Genomic DNA, 23,185 nt, shown 5'->3' with positions numbered 1-23,185 from the left:
GTTAAAGAAGAGGACCAACATAATTTCTGGCTTTATCTAAGTAAGGACATTAAAATTAACCCTACGTCCACCACTACCATCTACTATCATCACCATTTCATTAAGATAGAACATATTTATGTAAAAATTGTCAGAAGAACAGAATTGCACAAAAAAAGATAGTCCTTCCCTGGATTCCAGGATAAGAAAACAGGCAACCTTTCACCCATATCCTATTACATTGTTCTTATCTTCCAGCAGTCCAAGAAGACTTGGTCATGGACCATGGTGCATAAGTCTAGGGATCAGTACTGGGGAATTACTGCTACAGCTCTGGACTGTAGCATATTTTCTTCTCAAAGTCATCACTGGCACACAGAACTACTTCTCAGACTTCAATTTGAGCAGAACTAGAATTAGTGCTTCCTCATCGTTCAAAATCAACATCAGTTAGGACATTTTTGCCCCTAACATATTTCTGGAAGGGATGAGGTCAAGTATTACTGACTCCAGTTCCAGCACACCACTGGGCACCTCACATAAGGACTTCAGGCTAAAAAACAGAGCTACTTAGCCCTCAACATTACTTCCAAGACTGTTGGAGTTCACTAGACCAATAAAATCTTATAGATGACAAAACAGAAAGTAAGTCACTTGTCAGAGTTGTTCCACAGTAAGTGGTAGGAGTAACACATTTCATAGGTCACCAATTCTGATACCATGTCGCATCAAAAACATCTTAATGAAAAAAGCTGAGAATGATATTCATGATAATTTCATACCATAGCCAGTCAAGTTCCAGAATAAAAATCATAAGATAATTTGAGGAGAGAGGTTAAGATTGTATAAAACAAAAATAATCATGAAGCAACTAAGCAACACAACAAAAATAAAAACCATAGGGTAAAGACATGTGCCGTTATAATTTCTGCCAAGCATGAAAAGATTTTTAAGGGCAAACATGCAATAACAAAGCTAAACTTGTAGCAATAGTTTTGCAAAAATGAAAACAGAGTTCTCATTGCTATAATTATACGAGTTCTATTATAATATAAACCAGCTCAAAATCCAGATTGGGCCCTCACCCTCTCTGTCACGCCTTAAAAAAATAAAATCTCCAATTACCCAAGAAGTGCAATATTCCTACCCTAACTACATTATATTTCAATCAATTCTGGCTTCACAGTTTCTGAGGATCACCTTAATTCTTAATGTGTCAGGTAAGTGAAGATTATAAGCCACCTGCAGACTTTATGGATTGTCTGAAAGTCCCATCTCAGACACTTTATCCATCTCTGAGATTCAGGATCTTTAAAATGCACACTCTGACTGTGGCAGAGAGGACCAGTTGCCCAAAAAAGATTTGTGTGCCTCTTCATCAGTGTAGAGCTATTGCTAGGAAGTACCACCACCACCACCCTTGTATCCAGGTGAGACCATGTGACCTATTTCTGGCCAGTGGAATGTGGGTAAAAATGAAGAACTCAAGTCCATAAAAACCTCCTACCCTGTCCTCAACTCTCCCTCTTTTCCTGTCTGCTGACTAGAAGTAAAGGACTCCAAGACCCAAGAAGATGGCAGAACCCCGAGATAAAAGGAACCTGGGTTCCTGAAATGCCATGTGAAAAGTCTGCTGAACACCCACATTGGATGGTGGTGCACAGGAAAAATAAACTATTAAGTTAGTCTCTGCGCTTTCAGGCTTTATCTGTAGAGATCCCAGGGCTCTCTGCTTTAACTACTGCAATGGCTGGAAGGAAAAATAATACGTACCTAGTCCTGTATTGTTTGTTGCTTTTGAATTACAAAAGTGATGTTAACGTGTGAGTGATTGTCAAATTCTTCTAAACTGAGAGTAAGATGAGTTGGTTGCTGGTGCTCCAACTATCCTTAACCATCTGAAAGATGCACCCATTAGGCACTAATCTTAAATAACTAAAGAATTTCCCCAGGAGCTTGTGATGTAGGGATGAGAGAGGACAAGATTTAACTTACTCTAGAAGTTTTTAAATGACAGTATTAAACCATCAAGTGCAGTGGTTCTATGCTTTTCTGGGCCACTGATCTCTGTAAGAATCAGACGGAAGCTGTGGATTATCTCCAGAAATGGGCACATAAGCACGCATAAAGAAAATGTTGTACCATTACAGCTGGTTCAGAGCGCCTTGTCCAACACCCAAGAAGTTCATCTTTGAACCAGACTACAGGCTAAAAACCACTTATTGAGATGAAAGAGAACCGCATGGGGAGTGGGGAGCCAGGACCCTGTCCAGACCCAGCCTGAGACCTTGGTCATGCCCCTTCCCCTCCCTGATCAGTAAAATAAGCAGTTTTATGAGTGAGTTTCTAATGGCCCTTCCAGCTATGAGAACATCCAGATTTTTAATAGCAGCTGATTCTGAAAAGCTGATCTCTGGCTGATATTTCTAATCACACTCATTCTCCATTTCAAAAACAGAATAAAAATAAAAGAAGAAAATTGGATATCTCATTGCAACACTGATACCGAGGTTATTTTCCTATAATCTAATGATTAGGTTGGCCTGAGCTGTTCTAAAACTGCCAGCTCCTCCAGGTGTTCAGCATGGAAATATACCAAGACCCCAGAATTTTGAGCATGAAATCTCAAGTGGTTCATCAGGATGACATTACTTGGCAGTTAATGAGAATCTGAAGTCTAGTGAGTTAATCTGGATGGACACTAGCATACAAGATGAGCCTGACAGAATAATGTTTGCACATACCATATACTTTCTCCAGTAGACAAAAAAAAAAAAAAAAAAAAAAAATTCAAAACTTAACTTTCTCTCTAAAGGTAATTTACTATTTTTATCTGGCCTTTCCACCTTACTGTTCTGGTAATCTACTGCTATGTAACAAATCACCCCAAATTTAGTGGTGTCCAACCACCACCATTTTATTATGCTCATGAATTCTGGGTCAGGAATTCATAAAGGATAGAGTAAGGAAGGCTTGTTTCTAAAAGCATGGTGTCAGAGGGCTGGAACAGCTGCGGCTGGTGGATCCACTTCCAAGATGGCTTCTCCACCCATAAGTCTGGTGCCTTGGCTGAAAAATAACTTGAAGTCCAAGTTTAGCTGGAATTCTCAATCTGAGCAACTATATATGGCATCTCCATGTGGCTTGGGATTCCTCACAGCATGGCAGCCTCAGGGTACTCCCACCTCCTACACTGAGGTGTAAAGATTCCAAGAGCAAGTGTTCCAGCAAATAAGCCAGAGACTGCATGGCCTTTTATTACATAACCTCAGAAGTCCCATAGCATCACTTCTGCAATGCTATGTTGATTAAAGCAGTCACAAGCCTGCTCAAATTTCAAGGAAAAGTGCCAAAGATTCTGAAGCTATATTTTTAAATTGCCTCTTTTAAGGAACAAAACCAATTGGAGAAACCAACAGGAAAGAAACACTATAATCTCAGCATCAACTCAGATCAGTCTTAAGATACAGCAGAGTTTCATATATTCAAAAAATAATTTAATGCAAGGGATAAAGGTAATACAGCAGTAAACCAAACAGACAAACATCTCAGCCCTCATGTGTTTTTTCATTTCAAATTCCAATTGGAGAGAGGCACAACAATTTAAAAAGGTGACTAAACCAGTTTGTCATAAGTGCTGTAAAGGAAAATAAGTCATGAAGGTGGAGTGGGACGTTTGGGAGGTGAGGGATTGATAGCCATTTTAAATAGGGTGATTAGGGAAAGCTTCAGGAAAAGGTGACATCTGAACAAAGATCTAAAGGAAATGAGGGAACCAGTTGTGCAGATATTCCAGGCAGAGGGAATAGTAAATATTTACATACATGGCTAGAGCTGCATAAGGGATGGGGAAAGTAGTAGGTTGGAGAGGTCCAGGGGTGGGGGATGATGGGAAGATAGGTATACATTTGGAGTCCATTGTAGGGATACTGGTTTTACTCTGAGAAAAATGGGGAGCCACTGGAAGGTTCTGAGGAAAGACAAACCATGATATGGATATGATGCACGTTCATAAAGGATTACTTCAGCTATTGGACTGAAGTATGGTTTTGGATTGAGGAGGCAGGTAAGAGAAGAACCATAGGGCCCAGTAAGAAGAAACCAGAATAACCCCGGCAAGGGATGACAGAACCTTGGACCACAGTGACAGAGTGGAGGCAATGGGGAAGGAATTGAGTTTGGATATGCTTTGAAGGTGAGGTTCACTTGACTTCTTGATAGATTGCCTGGGATTAGAGAAAGAGACAAGTAAAGGATGGCTTCAAGGCTTTTAGCCTGAGCAATAGGAATAGTGGAGGTGGAATACCAACATAGGCAAGACGGGGGAGGAGAAGTGGGAGTTATGGGAATCAAGAGTTTGGTTTTGCCTGTGTTAAGTTTGTGATGCTATTAGACATTCAAGTGGAGATGCTGAGTAGGCGGTTTAATAGATGAGTTGGATGTGAGGGGAGAAGTAAAAGCTACAATTACAAATTTGAAATCGGTGAATAGATAGCACTTAAAGCAATGAACCTAGATAAAACCAGCTAGGGACTAAGCATAGAGAGGAGAGGAGAAATCAGAGGACTGAGCCCAGGGGCAATCCAAAATTAAGGGGTCTGAGAAGTGAGGAGGAAGCAGCAAAGGAGACTGAGAAGAAATAGCCAGAGAGGTAGGAAGAGAACCAGGAGAGTAGCATCCTGGAAATCAAGTGAAGAAAATAAGCCCAGAATGCAGGAATGACCACCTTATCAATTGCTGCTGAGAAGTTAATAGGATGAGGCCAGAGGAAAGACCACAGGACTTAGCAACATGCAGGGCATTAATAACCTTGACGATCCAGTAGGTGGATAGCGTGAGTGAAAGTTTGACTGGAATGTGCTGTGGGAGAATGGAAGGAAAAAAGACCTCCAGGCTACTATATTTGCTCAGGCTGCTATATTGCACAATGATTTACTGATCATTTCTTTCATCAAAACTCTGTTTTAGATTTGTACACCCATGTTCATAGCAGCATTATCAGAATAGCCAAAAGGTGAAAGCAACTGAAATGTCCATCAACAGATGGATGAATAATCAAATGTGGTGTATACATATAATGTATTACTCAGCTTTAAAAGGAAGGAAATTCTAACACCTGCTACAACATGGATAAAACTCAAGGACATTATGCTTAGTGAAATGAAGCAGTCACAAAAAGACAGATACTGTATGATTGATATGAGGCATCTAGAGTAGTCAAAATCATAGAAACAGAAAGTAGAATGATTATTGCCAGGGGCTGAGAGCAGGGGGAAATGGAGAGTTGTTTAATGGGTACAGAGTTTTGATTTTGCAAAATGAAAAAGTTCTCAAGATTGGTTGCATAACAGTGTGAATATACTTAACACTACTGAACTGTACACTTAAGAATGGTTAAGGTGGTAAATTTTATGTTGTGTGTATTCATCACAATTTTTAAAAAAATTTTAAACCATAAATATATAACAGAAACTGTTTAAGTTCCACAACCTTCACCACTTCCATTCTTCTAGAGAGAAACCATCATCTAAAGTTGGTGTCTTTCTCATGCATGTTCTGTGCTTTTATTACATATGTATGTCCTCATAAATAGTAAAATCTAACAAGAGAGTACATTGTTTTCTCATTTACATAAATGACAGCTGTCCATATTGCACAAAGCTTTTGCATTTTGGTTTTTACCTCAACAATATTTATGTTTTTAGAATTTATGTGTGTAAATAAGTGTTCTCTATTCTTTTTTTCTATTACAAACAATTTTGTAGTAAACCTCCTAGTACATGAAAAAAACACCTTTTTTTAGTACCTTTACTCTTAAGTGCCCAATAATTCTGCTTTTTCTGAAACATTCTGTTTCTTCTGCTTGGAATAATCCTCTACCCTTTTCATCTCTTGTATCTGTAGGGATCAGCAAACTATAGTTCACCATCAATTCTGGTAAATAAAGTTTTTTTGAAACACTACTATAGCCATTCACTTACATATTGTCTATGGTTGCTTTCATTTCATTTCATGGCAGAGTTGAGTAGTTATAACAGAGACAATATGGCCTCACAAAGCAAGAAATATTTAGTACCTGGCCTTTTACATAAAGTTTGTCAACCCCTGGTCTAGAATATCTTCAATAATCAATCTAGCCATCTCCTTGTGTGGTAATTTAAAATATGTCCACAAATTTTGTATATTCCCTTTATAAGGTGAAGCCTAAATATCTTCCCCTTGGCTGTGGACTGGACTTAATAAGTCAGTTCTAACAAAGAGAATATAGTAGAAGTAACATGTGTGACTTCTGAGGCTTGGTCATAAAAGACATTATGGCATCCTTCTTGCTCACGTTCTTGGACCACTTGTTCTGGGAGAAGCCAGCTGCCACATCATGAGGACATTCAAGCTCTAAAGAGAGGCCCATATGACATGAAACTGAGGCCTCCTGCCAACAGTCATGTGAATAAGCCATTGTAGAAGTGGAAGGTCCAGCCTCGGTGAAGCCTTCAGATGCCTGTGGCCCTACCCAACAGCTTGACTGCCACCTCTTGAGGTACTGTGGGCCAGAACCACTGAGCTAAATGACTCCCATATTCCAGACCCACAGAATCTATGAGATAATAAGCATTTGCTGTATTAAGACACTGTTTGGGGTAATTTATTTTAAAGCTGTAGATTACAAATATGTCACAGAAGAGCCATTACCTGACCCTCCAGACTAGTCTACATCCTCTTCCACCCTCATTTAGACTTTCATAGCACTGTGTACCTTTCCTTCGTATCATTGGATATGGCTGCAATTAATAGCTTCATGTCTGTATTCACCATTGAGTGGTAAATTCCATGAGCATAGGGACCCTGTATGTCCATTATACTCCCAGTAACTAACATAGTGCCTGCCAAGAGTAAGTGCTCAATTAATATAGACACATTGAATGAAACAGTACAAATGACATTATACTTATAAGCCTGGTGGTTCTAGAATACCTTTGGACCAAAAGGAGTCGGATGTGAAGGATGATAATAGCTAATAGATACTTACACACTGCTATGTGCTAAGCACTCTTCTAAGCACTTTATAAATAGTAACTTGTTTAATCATCACAATAACCTCCTTAGGTAGGTACTATTATTATAACCATTTTTCACGCCAAGAAATGGAAGCATAGAGAAGTTAATAACTTGCCCAGTCTACTGAATTGCACTGCTGGGATTTATGCCAGGAAGTCTGGTTCCAGGGTCTCTGCTTCTAACCACCACGCTTACTGCCCATGTTTCACCACTTGGCTTTGATTTGATATTTAAAGGTAACACCTTTATCTCCACTGGCTTCTTTCATTGCAGCCACCTCCGTAATTTTCCTTTGATTCAGTCTTCCATTTCTCAATCTTGTCTTGAGTACTTGAAAATATACAGAAACTTACTCTCAATAACAGTTGTCTGGTACTGATATCCATATTAGATATTAAAACAAATGGCAAACATGGTTAGGCACACAGAAGTGGATAAAAAACAGTTGCTTTCAAATATTAACATCATTCTCAATGTTTGACAGATCAAGTACTAAAAAATAACTATGTAAAAGATTTAAGTGATATAATTAGTAAGACTGAATTAATAGACAATTCTATTTTGGATCCTATATAGATTTCCATTTCAAGATTCCATGGAATATTTAAACAGATTTATCACATACCAGACCACCAAGAAAAATCTCAAATGGATTCCAAAAGGCAGAAGTGATATAGGACACATTCTTTGCCCACATAATAAAACAATAACAAAAGTTAAAAATGAAACCTCACTATTTGGCAAGCTCTTAAAAGTTTTAAAATTCATCTACTCCAGTTAAACGGATCCTGTCCACTCCATCTACTAGGTGTGTGACCTTAGGCAAGTTCCTGAATGTTTTCTGATCCTCAGGATGGTGAAGTTGAGTTGAGGTAAGCATGTGTAGTGCTTGGCTGGGCTGGCACTCAGCACACTCTCAATCACTGAAACTCATCCTTATTTTTCTTGTTGCCCCTGAATGGTTATTAGTATTCCTGAAAGTATATTAGAGAATGCAGCCTGGCAGAATGCCTTCCCTGCCACTTGTTCTGTGATCTGATACTGGCTATTGTCGCCACTGGGTCTGTCTGAATAATTCAAGAAATACTGAAGGACCACTATGTGCCAGGTAAAACACAGAATATACCTGTCTTACACTCCAGTGCAAGCATTCTCAACGGAAGTGATATCATGCCTAGAGGTTTCGGGAGATGGTGAGTTGCACAGTGCTGTTGGAGTGGAGAGAGTGATGAAGAGAGTGCTGGGAGATGAGGCCCAAGAGGTCAGGGCTAGGAAGAGGACAGGCTGTGTAAGGCCATTTAGGTCCTCATGAAGATCTTGGTCTTATACAGAAGAGTTCAAATTCCAGAGATATGGGAAAGCAGTTTCCATGGAAATATGTAGAAATGATATAAGCTTACTGTTTTTTTAATTGGGGTAGAGTTATTTTACAATGTTGTATTAGTTTCTACTGTACAGCGAAGTAAACTTACTGTTAAATTATTTTAGTCTTCACAAAAAATGGATATTTGGGAACATAAGACCATACCATCTGAATCTCTGCGCATACACAATTCCCTTAATTTGTTTTGATATATAACTGATTTTTTGCGAAATCTGCATTAAAGATTGTTTGACAGATTTATCTTGTTCCTTTGGACACTATGATCCTGGGAACAATAGAAATTAATAGAATGAGATACCAGCTTTCAAATATTTGCCCAGTGGTGTTAGCGATGTCCAAAGTTTTTTGGGATAAAGTTCGTCCCAAATAAACTAAATAATAAAGTTTAGTTATTTAATTCAATAATTACTAAGGACCTAATACATGATAAACAATATGGAGATATCAAAGATAAACGTAACAGGGAGGGGCAAGATAGGGGTAGGGGGTTAAGAAGTACAAATTACAAAGAATAAAATAAAGAAGCTACAAGGATATATTGTGCAGCACAGGGAGTATAGCCAATTTTTATAATAACTATAAACGGAGTATTACCTTTAAAAATTGTGAATCAGTATGTTGCATACATGCAACTTATATGATATTGTAAATCAACTACACCTCAATAAAATAAAATTTTAAAAATTTTTATTAAAAAAAATAAAAAACAATTTAAAATAAGATAGATGTAACACAGTGACTATGTAACACGTCAGGTCTCAAGGAACTTGACTGTCTAGTGGAAGAGGGAATACATAACTAGATTACCAGACCACAATAATAGCAGCCACCATTTACAGAATGCTTACCATATGCCAAGCTCCATGCCTCCCATCTAGCTCCTGGGTGAATCTGCATAACACCCCTATAGGTAGGAGTTACCACCCCCATGACAAAGCTGCAAACACTCAAACTCAGAGAGTTAAATAATACGCCCAAGATCACAGAACTAGTAAACTTGAGAGTGTGACCAAGGTATCTGACTCTTAAACTCACACCCTTAATTACTAACATAACACTTGGTTTAGATTGCTATTTGCGTTTCTTTCACGCTCTGCAAACGTCTATGGTTTTAACAGCTAACTGAACCTGACTTCTGGTTTGTTTTTCAGTCCCCTGTTAGGCCCTCACCAGTTTTGAACAATATGCTAATGGGCGAGAATGAGAGGTAAGCATCCAGGCCTGATGAGGGAAGGACTATGGAAAGCTTCATGGAAAAGTACAGGTGGGTGGTTAGTCTTTAACTGTTTTTGGACTCCAACAGAAATCTACCAGAGGACTCTTTCTGAGCTGAAATACTTCTCCTTGAACCTTATATACAATGGCCTTTATTCTACTCATTTGGGAACATGAAGAAAACAGGATCCATCTCTCCCATGATGAGAGCTTCTTTGTCCAAAGTCTTTCTTACTAAGCCATCATTATTCTATCCACTATGTCTTATATGGCACAATGTTGGGTGCTCTCAGCAGCATCCTGGTTATTCACTTCTACCTGTGTACCTGATCTCATCTGATCTTGGAAGTTAAGCAAGCTTTGGGCCTGGTTAGTACTTGAATGGGAGAGCGCCTGAGACAAACGGATGCGATAGGTTTTTAGCGTGGAACCAAGAACCACAGAGGATTATTTCCAGGCCTTGAAACCTAGTGAAGTTTGCCCTGCTGGATTTTGAAACTGCCTTGGACCTAGTAGCTCCCTTTTACCTTCCATTTCTCCCTTGTTTAAACTGGAACGTCTGTAACTTATCCTATGCCTGACATATCGTTGTCTATTGGAAGCAGATAAATTGCTTCTTTAGTTTCATAGGTCCACTGATGGAGAGGAATTGTGCCTCAGGAGTTGTACGTAATAGATTATACCAAGAGCCTCATTCGTACGTAATTTTAGACGATTTAGATGATAGGAATTTTGAACTGATGAGATTTGGGGGCTCTGAGTTGATGTTGTAATGGGATGAGACCTTTGAGACTCTGGGATGGGGCAAATGTATTTTTTATTTGGGAGGGACGTGAATCTGTAGGGGGCAGAGGGCAAACTACAGTCAGCAGAATAACACCCACTAACAAAGATGTCCACTCATTTCCAAAACCTGTGAATACATTATATTACATGGTAAAAGGGGCTTTCCAGACGTAATTAAGGTTATAGATATTAAGATAGGAAGATTATCCTGGATAATCTGGGTGGGCCCAATCTAATCACATGAGCCCTTTCAAAGCTCAGAACTTACTCTGACTGAGGCAGAAGACAGAAGTAGCAGATGGGGAAGCCAGAGAGACAGCTAAGCATGAGAAAGTTTCGATGTGCCACTGTTGGTTCTGAGATATAGGGGCCATGTGAAAGGACCAGAAGGGGCCTCCAAGGAATGAGGATGGTCCCCAGTTAAGAGCCAACAAGGAAATGGGGACCTTGGTTCTACAAACAAAAGGAACTAGATTTGACCAACAACCTAAACAAGCTTGGAAGCAGATTGATCTCAAGAACCTCTAGAAAGGAGCACACTTTGGTTTTGGTCTCATGAGAGTCAAAGCAAAAAATCCAATTGAGCCATGATGTACCAGAACTGCTGATCTATGAGCTAATAAATTTGTGTTGTGTTAAATGTGTGCTAATTTGTTATGGCAGCAATAGAAACTAATATAGTGTGGTTAATCTTTTACTAACCTTTGGAATCCCCTATTAGACAGTTCTTTCCACACTGAGGTGGCATACATGGCTCTGAAGCTTCTATATACAGACGTTTGTTCTACTCTTTCAAGGAGAAAAGAACAAATCAGGTTCCTTCCATGATGACAGGTTCTTATCCCATGATGACAGCTTCCCAGTCCAAAGTCTTTCTTACTAAAGAGTCCTATTCTACCCACTGTTTCTTATATGACACAGTGTCAGGTGATCTCAGCAGTACCCAGGTCATTTACCTTAGTCCATTTCTGTATCTTCGGTCAGATTCCTAAGAGGTATAGTCTGAGACAGGGACTTTTATGTAAGTGATTTCTTAAGGGAGAGTTCATAGGGGAACCCATAAGAGAGGGAGGAAACCCATGTGAAGTAGAGAAGAAAGTTGAGCAAGGATTTTGCTGTACAGGAAGTCTAGCCTGATCCAGGCCAAGATGGTAGAGGACGAAAACCCTGAACTCACCTCTTCCCATGAACACACCAAAATTACAACTACTTACAGAGCAAGTGTCTATGAGAACCACCTGAAGACTAGAAGAAAAGATGTTCCACAACTAAGTATATATATAAAGAGGGAAGCACAATGAAACAAGTAGGAGGGGCAGAGACACGGTTAGTCAGGACCCACAACCCCAGGGAGGCAACCACAAATGGGAAAAATATCACAGTGCTAGAGGACCTCCCGAAGGAACAAGGTGTCCAAACCCCACACTGGGCTCCTACACTGGGAAGACAAACCCTCAGAATGTCTGCCTTTGTAAACCAGTGGGGCTTATGTTTGGGAGAGATGGAGGGTTATGGAAAACAGACTCAGCTCTCAGAGGGCATGAGCAAAATCTCACACACTCCAAGTCCCAGCACAGAAGCAGTAGTCTGGAATCCTCCCTCTAGCCTATTAGCATTGGGGTCTTACCCAGCCACCAGTAAGCTGGCACCAGCTCTATGACCCACAGGCTGTGCACCTAGACACACCAGGACCTGGCCTCGCCCAGTAGAGGGCCAGCATCAGCACCAGGCCCCCCAGGTTTCACACCCAACCACATGGGGGCCCGCTCCACCCACCAGAAGTCTGGCACCAACACGAGGCTCCAAAGGCCATGCAACCAATGGCACAGAAAGCCTACCCTGCCCACTGGCGGACCCACAGCCACCACATGAGGCACGGCCTTGTAGCCAACCGAGCCAGGGGCCCACCCCATCTACCAGCATGATGAGTAAGTTGGCTCTGCCAAAACAGAAAGGTACATGCAGGCCACAAAGGGGGCACCCTACAGCATAGAGCTCTGATGACCAGAGAGGAGCATGTTGCTGGACCTCATAGGATGTCTTCTACATTTCTGCTACATTTCCCCAAGATCGAGAAATGTAACAAACTTACCTCAGACATAGAAATAAACACAGAGAATTAGACAAATTGAGGAGACAATGAAATATGTTCCAAATGAAGGATCAAGACAAAACCAGAAAAAATAAACTAAAAAAGTGGAGATATGCAATCTATCCAATAAAGAGTTCAAGGTAATTCTTAAAAAGGGGTAGAATAATGGATGAACACAGTGAGAATTTCAATAGAGTTTAAAGATATAAAGAAGAACCAAACAGAGCTGACAAATACAATAAATGAAATTTTAAAATATACTAGACCAGGGCTTCCCTGGTGGTGCAGTGGTTAACAATCCGCCTGCCAATGCAGGGCACACGGATTCAAGCCCTGGTCCGGGAAGATCCCACATGAAGCGGAGCAACTAAGCCCATGCGCCACAACTACTGAGCCCACGTGCCACAACTACTGAAGCCGGTGTGCCTAAAGCCCATGCTCCACAACAAGTGAAGCCACCGCAATGAAAAGCCTGCGCACTACAACGAAGAGTAGCCCCCACCCGCCTCAACCAGAGAAGAGCCCACACACAGCAACAAAGACCCAATGCAGCCAAAAATAAAATAAATAAAAATAAAATAAAATAAAATATACTAGATGAAATCAACAGTAGATTAAATGATACAGAGGAATGGATCAGCAATCTGCAAGACAAAGTAGTGGAAATCACCCAACTGAACAGAAAAAAGAAATCAAAGAAATGACGATAATTTGAGACAATATCAAGCATACTAACATTAGCCTTGTAGGAGTCCCAGAAGGAGAAGAGTTAAGAGGAAAGGGCAGAGAAATTATTTGAAGAAGTAATAGCTGAAAGCTTCCCCAACCTGGGAAAGGAAACACATCCAAGTCCAGGAAGCAGAGACAGTCCCAAACAAGATGAGCCCAAAGAGGGCCACATCAAGCCATATCGTATTTAAAATGGCAAAAATTAAAGTGAGAATCTTAAAAGCAGCAAGAGAAAAGGAATTAGTTATGTACAAGGGAACTCCCATAAGACTATCACCTGATGTTTCAACAGAAGCTTTGCAGATCAGAAGGCAGTGGCACAATATATCCAAAGTGATAAAAGGAAAAACCCTACAACCAAGAATACACTAATTGGCAAGGTTATCATTCAGATTTGTAGAAGAGATAAAAGGTTTTACAGATAAGCAAAACCTAAGAGTTTAGCACCACTAAACCAACTTTACAAGAAACGTTAAGTGGACTTCTTTAAGTGGAAAAGAAAAGGCTACAATTAGAAATATAAAAATTATGAAAGAAAAAAATCTCACTGGTAAAAGCAAACATACAGCAAAGGTAGTAGATCAACCACTTATAAAGCTAGTAGGAAAGCAAAAAGACAAAAGTAGTAAAAACATCTATATCCACAATAAGTAGTTAAGTGATACACAAAATAAAAAGATATAAAATATGATGTCAGAAACATTAAATGTGGTTGGGGGGAACACAGGGTTGTTGGAACGCATTCAAACTAAAGAGATCATCAACTTAAAATAACCCTATATAAAAATTGTTTTATATGAACCTCATGGTGACCACAAACCAAAAAACTATAATAGAAACACACACAAAAAGAGAAAGGAATCCAAACACTTAAGATAGTCATCAAATCACAAGGGAAGAGAGCAAACTAAGTGTAAGAAAACTAAAAAGAATACAAAAACAACTAGAAAACAATCAACAAAATGGCAATAAGTATGTACCTATCAAGAATTACTTTAGATTGTAAATGGACTAAATTTGCCAATCAAAAGACATGGAGTGGCTGAATGGATAAAAACAAGACCCATCTATATGCTGCCTACAAGAGACTCACTTCAGAGCTAAATACACACAGAGACTGAAAGTGAGGGGATGGAAAAAAGTATTCCATGCAAATGTAAACAAAAGGAAAGCTGGGGTAGCTATACTTATATCAGACAAAACAGACTTTAAAGCAAATATTGTAACAAGAGACAAAGAAGGGCATTACATAATGATAAAAGGATCAATCCAACAAGAAGATACATCAATTGTAAATATATATGCACTGAACATAGGAGCACCTAAATACATAAAGCAAATATTGACAGAGATAAAAAGAGAAATTGACAGTAATACAATAATTAGTAGGGAACTTTAACACCCCACTTACATCAATGGACAGATCATCCAGACAATCAGTAAGAAAACACCGATCTTAAATGATACATCAGATGGAATTAACAGACACAAAAAGAACATTTCATCCAAAAACAGCAGACAAACATTCTTTTCAAGTGCACATGGAACATTCTCCAGGATAGATCACAGGCTAAGCCACAAAACAAATCTCAGTGAATTTAAAAAGACTGAAATCATATCAAGCATGTTCTCTGACCACAACAGTATAAGATTAGAAATCAACTACAAGGAAAAAAACTGCAAAAAACACAAACACAAAACACTATGCTACTAAACAACCAGTGCGTCCTGAAGCAATCAAAGAGGAAATCAAAAAATACCTGTAGATAAATGGAAATGAAAACACAATGATACAAAATGAATGGGTTGCAAAAGCAAATCTAAGAGGGAAATTTATAACAATACAGACCTACCTCAGGAAACAAGAAAAATTTCATATAAACAATCTAACCTTATGCCTAAAGGAACTAGAAAGAGAACACACAACACTCAAAGTTAGTAGAAGGAAGGAAATAATAAAGATCAGAGCAGAAGCAAATGAAATAGAGACTAAGAAAAAAATAGAAAAAAAATCAATACAACTAAGAATTAGTTCTTAGAAAACATAAAATTGATAAAAATTGATAAACCTTTAGCCAGACTCATCAAGAAAAAAATGAAAGAGGCCCAAATAAATAAAATCGGAAATGAAAGAGAGAGTGAGAGGCTTCGGCAGCCATGGCTCCCAACGTGCCCGCAGCCAAATGCGCCCAAGACTGTCCTAAAGGCATCCAGTCTGTGCTGCTAGGGCCGCCCAGAGCCAGCAAGGGTACCCAGGCACCGAAATTCGCTGAAAACTTCTGTGTCTGCCATTTGGCTACTGGAGACATTCTGAGGGCCATGGTGGCTTCTGGCTCAGAGCTGGGAAAAAAGCTGAAGGCAACTATGGATGCCAGGAAACTGGTGAGAGATGGAATGGTCGTGGAGCGCATTGAGAAGAATTTGGAGACCCCTCCATGCAAAAATGGTTTTCTTCTAGATGGCTTCCCTTGAACTGTGAGGCAGGCAGAAATGCTTGATGACCTCATGGAAAAGAGGAAACAGAAGCTTGATTCTGTGACTGAATTCAGCATTCCAGACTCTCTGCTGATCTGGAGAATCACAGGATGACAGATTCACCCCCAGAGTGGCCATTCCTACCACAAGGGGTTCAACCTCCCAAAGGAGCCCATGAAAGATGATATCACAGGGGAACCCTTGGTCCACCGATCAGATGATAATGAGAAGGCCTTAAAAATCTGCCTGGAGGCCTACCACACTCAGACAACCCCACTGGTTTACTACAGTAAACGGGGGATCCACTCTGCCACTGATGCATCCCAGACCCCCGATGTCATATTTGCAAGCATCCTAGCAGTCTTCTCCAAAGCTACATCCTAGTAACAGAAGGCCAAGGCTGCACCACTGCTCATCACTCCACGGCATGATCCCTGCTCTTAGATACTGGGCTGAGGGCAGGGGTGGTCAGGGTAAGGATGGAGAGGGAGGAGTGGTGAGGGGTCAAGATGAGAATGGGAAGAGCAGCAGTGCTGTAGTGAAGCGATTTCTTTTACATGGAGTAGAAGTCTTAAAAAGTATAAGCAAAGGGAAAAATTAATTTTTTAAAACACTGATTGGAGGGTATAAATAGAAACAGGGAGAGGCAGTATTATTTCTAAGGAATCACGTTTTCATTTACTCCAGACTGGTGACAGTATTTTTTAAAGCCAGTGCCCTAAGACCTCAGCTTTTATCAGAACCTCATGCCAGCCCAGGAATGCAGGAAATCACACTGCTGTCCTGTCTGCCCTGTAACTTGGAATAGGGCAGGAGCTAATTACTAACCCTGGTTCCCCATACCATGAGATCATAAAGTCATCTCCCCATTTGAAAGAGATATGGAGTATGTACATGGGAGCAGTGGCTCAGCACATCAGGTTTACTGGAGTCATGGGGCAGGTGGGGCAGGCTGGTCTCGCTCCCCTCCCGACTTACCACTGATTTACCAGGCCACCTGCTCTTGTGGGTAAGCTCTCGGCAGCCACCCAGCATATGCCACATTCCTACACTCTTGCCTTCCTCCATCCATGTCATGTGAAAGACCCCTTTTTAATAAATGAGCAAGGGTCCTAAGTGACATTATCCAAAGACTGTCCTTTCCATCCTCAAATCCTGTGATTGGGATCACTCAACAGCACTGTGATGTATTATTTTCAATGAGGTGCCTTTCTTAACTGTCCAAATGATGCCTTGTTTGGCCCCTAAATCAATAAAGTATGTTAAAAGTTTGTTAAAAAAAAGAAAGAAAGAAAGGAAGGAGGGAAGGGAGGGAGGGAGGAATGAAAGAGAAGTTACAACTGACACCACAGAAATCCAAAGGATTAAGAGACTACTATGAACAATCATATGCCAATAAAATGGATAACCTAGATGAAGTAGATAAATTCCTAGAAACATACAATCTCCAAAGATGGCATGAGGAAGAAATAAAAAAATATGAACAGACAGATTACCAGTAATGAAACTGAATCAGTTACTTCTAAAAAAAACTCCCAAGAAACAAAAGTCGGGACAAGACAGCTTCACAGGTGAATTCTACCAAGCATTTAAAGGTGAGCTGACACCTATCCTAGTCAAACTATTCCAAAATATCAAAGAGGAAGGAATGCTTCTGAACTCATTCTACAAGGCCAGCATCACTGTGATACCAAAGACAGACAAAGATTTTCACAAAAAAAGAAAATTATAGGCCAATATCACTGCTGAACATAGATGCAAAAATCCTCAATGAAATATTAGCAAACAGAATTCAGCAGTACATTAAAAGGATCATACACCATAATCAAGAGGGATTTATCCCAGGGATGCAACAATGGATTAATATCCTCAAATTAATCAATGTGATACACCACATTAACAAACTGAAGACTAAAAATCCTATGATCATCTCAATAGATGCAGAAAAAACTTATGACAAAATTCAACATCTATTTATGGTAACAACTCTCAACAAAGTGGGTATAGAGGGAACATACCTCAATGTAAGAAAGTCTATATATGACAAACCCACAGCCAACATCATACTCAACAGAGAAAAGCTGAAAGCATTCCCTTTAAGTGAGGAACAAGAAAAGGATGCCCACTCTTGCCACTTTTATTCAACATAGTATCAGGAGTCTAAGTTAAGCAAGACACATAGTACGGAAAATCCTAGCCACAGGAATCAGAAAAAGAAATAAAAGGAACCCCAATTACAAAGAAAGAAGTAAAACTGTCACTGTTTGCAGATGACATGATAATATATACAGAAAATCTTAAATCCAAAAAACTATGAGAACTAATAAATGAATTCAGTAAAATTGCAGGATACAAAATATATAGAAATCTGTTGCATTTGTATTCATTAACAAACTATGAGAAAGAAAAAGTAATAAAACAATCTCGCTTACAATTGCATCAAAAAGAATAAAATACCTAGGAATAAACCTAAAAAAGGAGGTAAAAGATTTGTCCTTAGAAGACTGTGAGACAGGGATGAAAGAAATTATGACACAAGCAGATGGAAAGATATGCTACACTCATGGACTGTATTGAATATTGTTAAAATGACCATACTATTCAAGGCAATCTACAGATTCAGTGCAATCCCTATCAAAATTCCAATGCATTTTCCAAAGAACTAGAACAAATAATCCTAAAATTTATATGGAAGCACAAAAGACCCTGAAGAGCCAAAGCAATCTTGAGAAAGAAGAACAAAGTTAGAAGTATCATTCTCCCTAATTGCAAACTACATCTACAAAGCTACAGTAATCAAAACAGTATTATACTGATACAAGAACAGACATGTAAATCAATGGAACACAATAGAGAGTGCAGAAATAAACCCATGCTTATATGGTCAATTAATTTATGACAAAGGAAGCAAAAATATACAATGGGGAAAAGACAGCCTTGTAAATGATGTGGGGAAAACTGGACAGCTACATGCAAACTAATCAAACTGGACTGCTTTCTCACACCATATACAAAAATAAACTCAAAAAGGATTGAAGGCTTAAGTGTAAGACCTGAAATCATAAAACTCCAAGAAGAAAATATAGGCAGTACACTATTTGACATCTATCTTAGCAATTTTTTTTTTTTTGCTTTGTCTCCTCAGACAAGGAAAACAAAAGCAAAAATAAGCAAATGGGACTACATTAAACTAAATGCTTCTGCACAGCAAAGGACACTACCAAAAGAACATAAACAGGACCTCCCTGGTGGCCCATTGGGTAAAACTCTATGCTCCCAATGCAGGGGGACTGGGTTCGATCCCTGTTTGGGGAACTAAGAGTTCACATGCATGCTGCAACTAAGAGTCTGCGTGCCTCAACTAAGAAGCCCACATGCCACAACTAAAAAGCCCACATGCAGGGGGTTCCAAGATAGCAGAGGAGTAGGAGGACGGATGCATCAGGAATACATCTAAAGATGCAACAGGTCTCACAGAACACTGGCTAAACACTAGCAGAACACCCTGGACACCAGAAAGGACTATAAAGATCCCCGCATAACTGGGTAGGACAAAAGAAAGAAGGGAGAAGGAGGAGGAGAGGAAGAGGGACAGGACCTGCACCCTGGGGGGTGGAGGGGAGAAATGAAGCAGTGGAGAGATTCCCACATCTGGGGAAGCCCCCTCACCAACAGCAAAATAGGTTGGGACAGAAGGGAAACATTTGAGGCTGTCAGAGGAGGTTGAAGCAACCAATCTGTGGCAGACGGGACAGAGTGAAAACTACACAGATGATCCGTACCACAGTCCTGCGGGGCCCAGGCAGGGACGTGGGTCCACCAGTGCACACAGGGGCTGGGAGCTGGTGCATGGTGATTAGAGAGCAAACTCGGGGCGAGGACTGCTGTTGGCTGCGGGGAAATGGCCTGAGGGGACAGGAGGGAGGAAATCCACAACAGGGAATGCCTATGAAGGGAAACCAGACTGCGATGGAAGCAGGGCACTACTGCTGAGTCACACGGAGCCACCACCGTAGCCTCTGTCTCCCCACAAACCAGCACCTGCAGCCGGGCAATAAAAAAAGTCCTGGGCTTCCCTGGTGGTGCAGTGGTTGAGAATCCGCCTGCCAATGCAGGGGACACGGGTTCGAGCCCTGGTCTGGGAGGATCCCACATGCCGCGGAGCAACTGGGCCCGTGAGCCACAGCTGCTGAGCCTGCGCGTCTGGAGCCTGTGCTCCGCAACGGGAGAGGCCGCGATAGTGAGAGGCCCGCGCACCGCAATGAAGAGTGGCCCCCACTTACCACAACTGGAGAAAGCCCTTGCACAGAAACGAAGACCCAACATAGCCAAAAAAAAAAAAGTCCTACCAGGGCTGACTGTCATGCACCTGCCGCCGGGCACTAAAAAAAACCCGGCCAGGGCTGGCCCTCGCACGCCTACCACCAGGCACTAGAAAAAGCCTGGCCAAGGCTGGCCTTCAGCGACTTCCACCAGGCGATAGAAAAGGCTCCCACTAGGGCCATATCTCTTGAGCCCATGGCCGCTGGCTTCCTTGCACACCTGGCACCGCCAGGGCTCCCATGATCCAAGGAGCCATACCACCTCCACGCCCTGTCCTCACCAGGGCAGACCCAAGTGCTCCAGGGCAGCCTTGGTAGCAGACTCCTGTGGGTGGCCCACATGCAGAGGTGGGGATAAAACCATAGACGAGCCCCAGGGGTGGGGCGACTAAGGAAGAGGAGCGAAAATCTTTCCATCAGTTGCACAACCTGCAGGTTTAATTCCCGTGATCAGCTAGGTAGACCCTGAGTCTACGGACTATCTGAGTGGACGAGTGTTCCCACAGATGAAAACAGTCTAGCTCTGGCAGCTGTGGGCTTTGGGGGCAAGCACATGTGGGAATAGGGCCAGATCAGAGTCTAAGCTGTCCCCACAAGGCCCACAGCAGATCCAGAGACCAGCCCAGGCACTGGAGGGCCTCCTGGGGAGGCAGAGGTGGGCTGTGGCTCACAGCGGGGGCAAGGACACTGACAGCTGAGACCCCAGGAAAACATTATTACTACTATTATTTTTATTATGTTTTGATTCATTCTGTTGTTGGTTCTGTTTTTTTTGGGTTTTTTTAATTTTTATTTTCATGTAGTCCTTGGGGATTTTTTAAACATATTTTTTATCTTTTTATATATTTCTATTTTTACTTTGCTTTTCTGTTCTGTTTTTCTTTTTTTAATATATTTTTAATCTTTTATATTTCTATTTTTACTTTGCTCTTCTGTTGTCCTGTGGTTTTTTTCCCCTTTTCCTTTTTTTTTTTCCTTTTAATCACTTCTGTCTGTTTCTTTTGTTTTCTTTGCTTTATTCTTCAGTTGGCACTCTGCTTTGGTTTTGTTTTTTGTTTTGTGTTTTTGTTAGTTTTGTTTTTAATTGTTTGATTTCATTTTGGGGTTCTTTTGTCTGTGTGGTTGTTCTCTTCTTTTTTGTTTTCTTTGGTTCTGTTTTTGTTTCTTTTGGGTGTGTTTCTTTGTTTCTGTTCTTCGATCTTTGATTTTGCTTTTACCATCTGTCTGGGGTTTTGTTTGTCTTTTTTTCTTCTTCTTTAATCCCCTTTATTGCCATGACAAGTAGCTTGCAGGGTCTTGGCTCCCCGACCGGAAGTCGGGCCTGAGCCTCTGGGGTGGGAGCACTGAGTCCAGGATGCTGGACCACCAGAGAATTCCTGGCCCCAGGGAATATTAACAGTGAGAGCTCTCACAGAGGCCTCCATCCGAATCCAAGACCCAGTTCCACCCAACTGCCTGCAGCCCCCACCACTAGACACCTCATGCCAAACAACAAGCAAGACAGGAACACAAACCCACCCATCAGCAGACAGGCTGCCTAAAGTTATACTAAGCTCACAGAAAATCCAAAACACACCACCTGACACAGTCCTGCCCATCAGAGGGAAAAGACTCAGCTCCACCCTCCAGAACGCAGGCACCAGTCCCTCCCACCCAGAAGCCTACACAAGTCACTGGACCAACTTCACTCACCAGGGGCAGAGACCAGAAGCAAGAGGAACTACGACCCTGCAGCCTGGGGAAAGGATACCTCAAACACAGTAAGTTAGACAAAATGAGAAGACACAGAAATATCTTGCAGATGAAGGAACAAGGTAAAAACCCAAAAAACCAAATAAATGAAGAGGAAATAGGCAATCTACCTGAAAAAGAATGAGTAATGATAGTAAAGATGATAAAAAATCTCAGAAGTAGAATGGAGGCATGGATGGAGAAGATGCAAGAAATGTTTAACAAGGACCTAGAAGAACTAAAGAACAAACAATCAGTGATGAACAACACAATAAATGAAATGAAAAATACACTAGAAGGTATCAACAGCAGAATAACTGAGGCAGAAGAACGGATGAGTGAGCTGGAAGATAGAATGGTGGAAATAACTGCCGAGGAGCAGAATAAAGAAAAAAGGATGAAAACAAATGAGGACAGTCTCAGAGACCTCTGGGAGAACATTAAGTGCAGCAACATTCGAATTATAGGGGTCCCAGAAGAAGAAGAGAAAAAGCAACTGAGAAAATATTTGAAGAGATTATAATCAAAAACTTCCTTAACATGGGAAAGGAAATAGTCAATCAAGTCCAGGAAGCACAGAGAGTCCTATACAGGATAAACCCAAGGAGAAACACGCCAAGACACTTATTAATCAAACTAACAAAAACTAAACACAAAGAAAAAATATTAAAAGCACCAAGGGAAAAACAACAAAGAACATACAAGGGAATTCTCATAAGGTTAACAGCTGATCTTTCAGCAGAAACTCTGCAGGCCAGAAGGAAGTGCAGGATATATTTAAAGTGATGAAAGGGAAAAAACTACAACCAAGATTACTCTATCCAGCAAGGATCTCACTCAGATTTGACGGAGAAATCAAAAGCTTTTCAATCAAGCAAAAGTTACGAGAATTCAGCACCACCAAACCAGCTTTACAACAAATGCTAAAGGAACTTCTCTAGGCAGGAAACACAAGAGAAGGAAAAGACATACAAAAACAAACCCAAAACAATTAAGACTATGGTAATAAGAACATACATATCAGTAGTTACCTTAAATGTAAATGGATTAAATGCACCAACCAAAAGACACAGACTGGCTGAATGGATACAAAAACAAGACCCGTATATATCCTGTCTACAAGAGACCCACTTCAGATCTAGGGACACATGCAGACTGAAAGTGAGGGGATGGAAAAAGATATTCCATGCAAATGGAAATCAAAAGAAATCTGGAGTAGCAATACTTATATCAGACACAATGGACTTTAAAGAATGTTACGAGAGACAAGGAAGTACACTACATAATGATTAAGGCATCAATCCAAGAGGAAGACATAACAATTGTAAATATTTATTCACCCAACATAGGAGCACCTGAACACATAAGGCAAATGGTAACAGCCATAAAAGGGGAAATCAACAGTAACACAATAAT

The 23,185-nt window shown here is 40.7% G+C and overlaps 1 protein-coding gene and 1 pseudogene across 11 annotated transcripts in view; one reads left to right on the top strand and one right to left on the bottom strand.

Annotated features, from left to right (window-relative positions):
- Positions 1–23,185, bottom strand: part of ERC2 (ELKS/RAB6-interacting/CAST family member 2) — a 973,185-nt gene that overhangs the window by 694,370 nt on the left and 255,630 nt on the right. The gene's annotated exons all lie outside the window — the stretch shown is intronic.
- Positions 15,399–16,100, top strand: LOC137773704 (adenylate kinase 2, mitochondrial pseudogene; annotated as a pseudogene).

The sequence above is a fragment of the Eschrichtius robustus genome, chromosome 12 (genome assembly GCF_028021215.1).
Source record: "Eschrichtius robustus isolate mEscRob2 chromosome 12, mEscRob2.pri, whole genome shotgun sequence".
Lineage (NCBI taxonomy): Eukaryota > Metazoa > Chordata > Mammalia > Artiodactyla > Eschrichtiidae > Eschrichtius > Eschrichtius robustus.
Note: the sequence above shows the minus strand (reverse complement) of the source record. Positions and strands in the feature narration are given on the sequence as shown.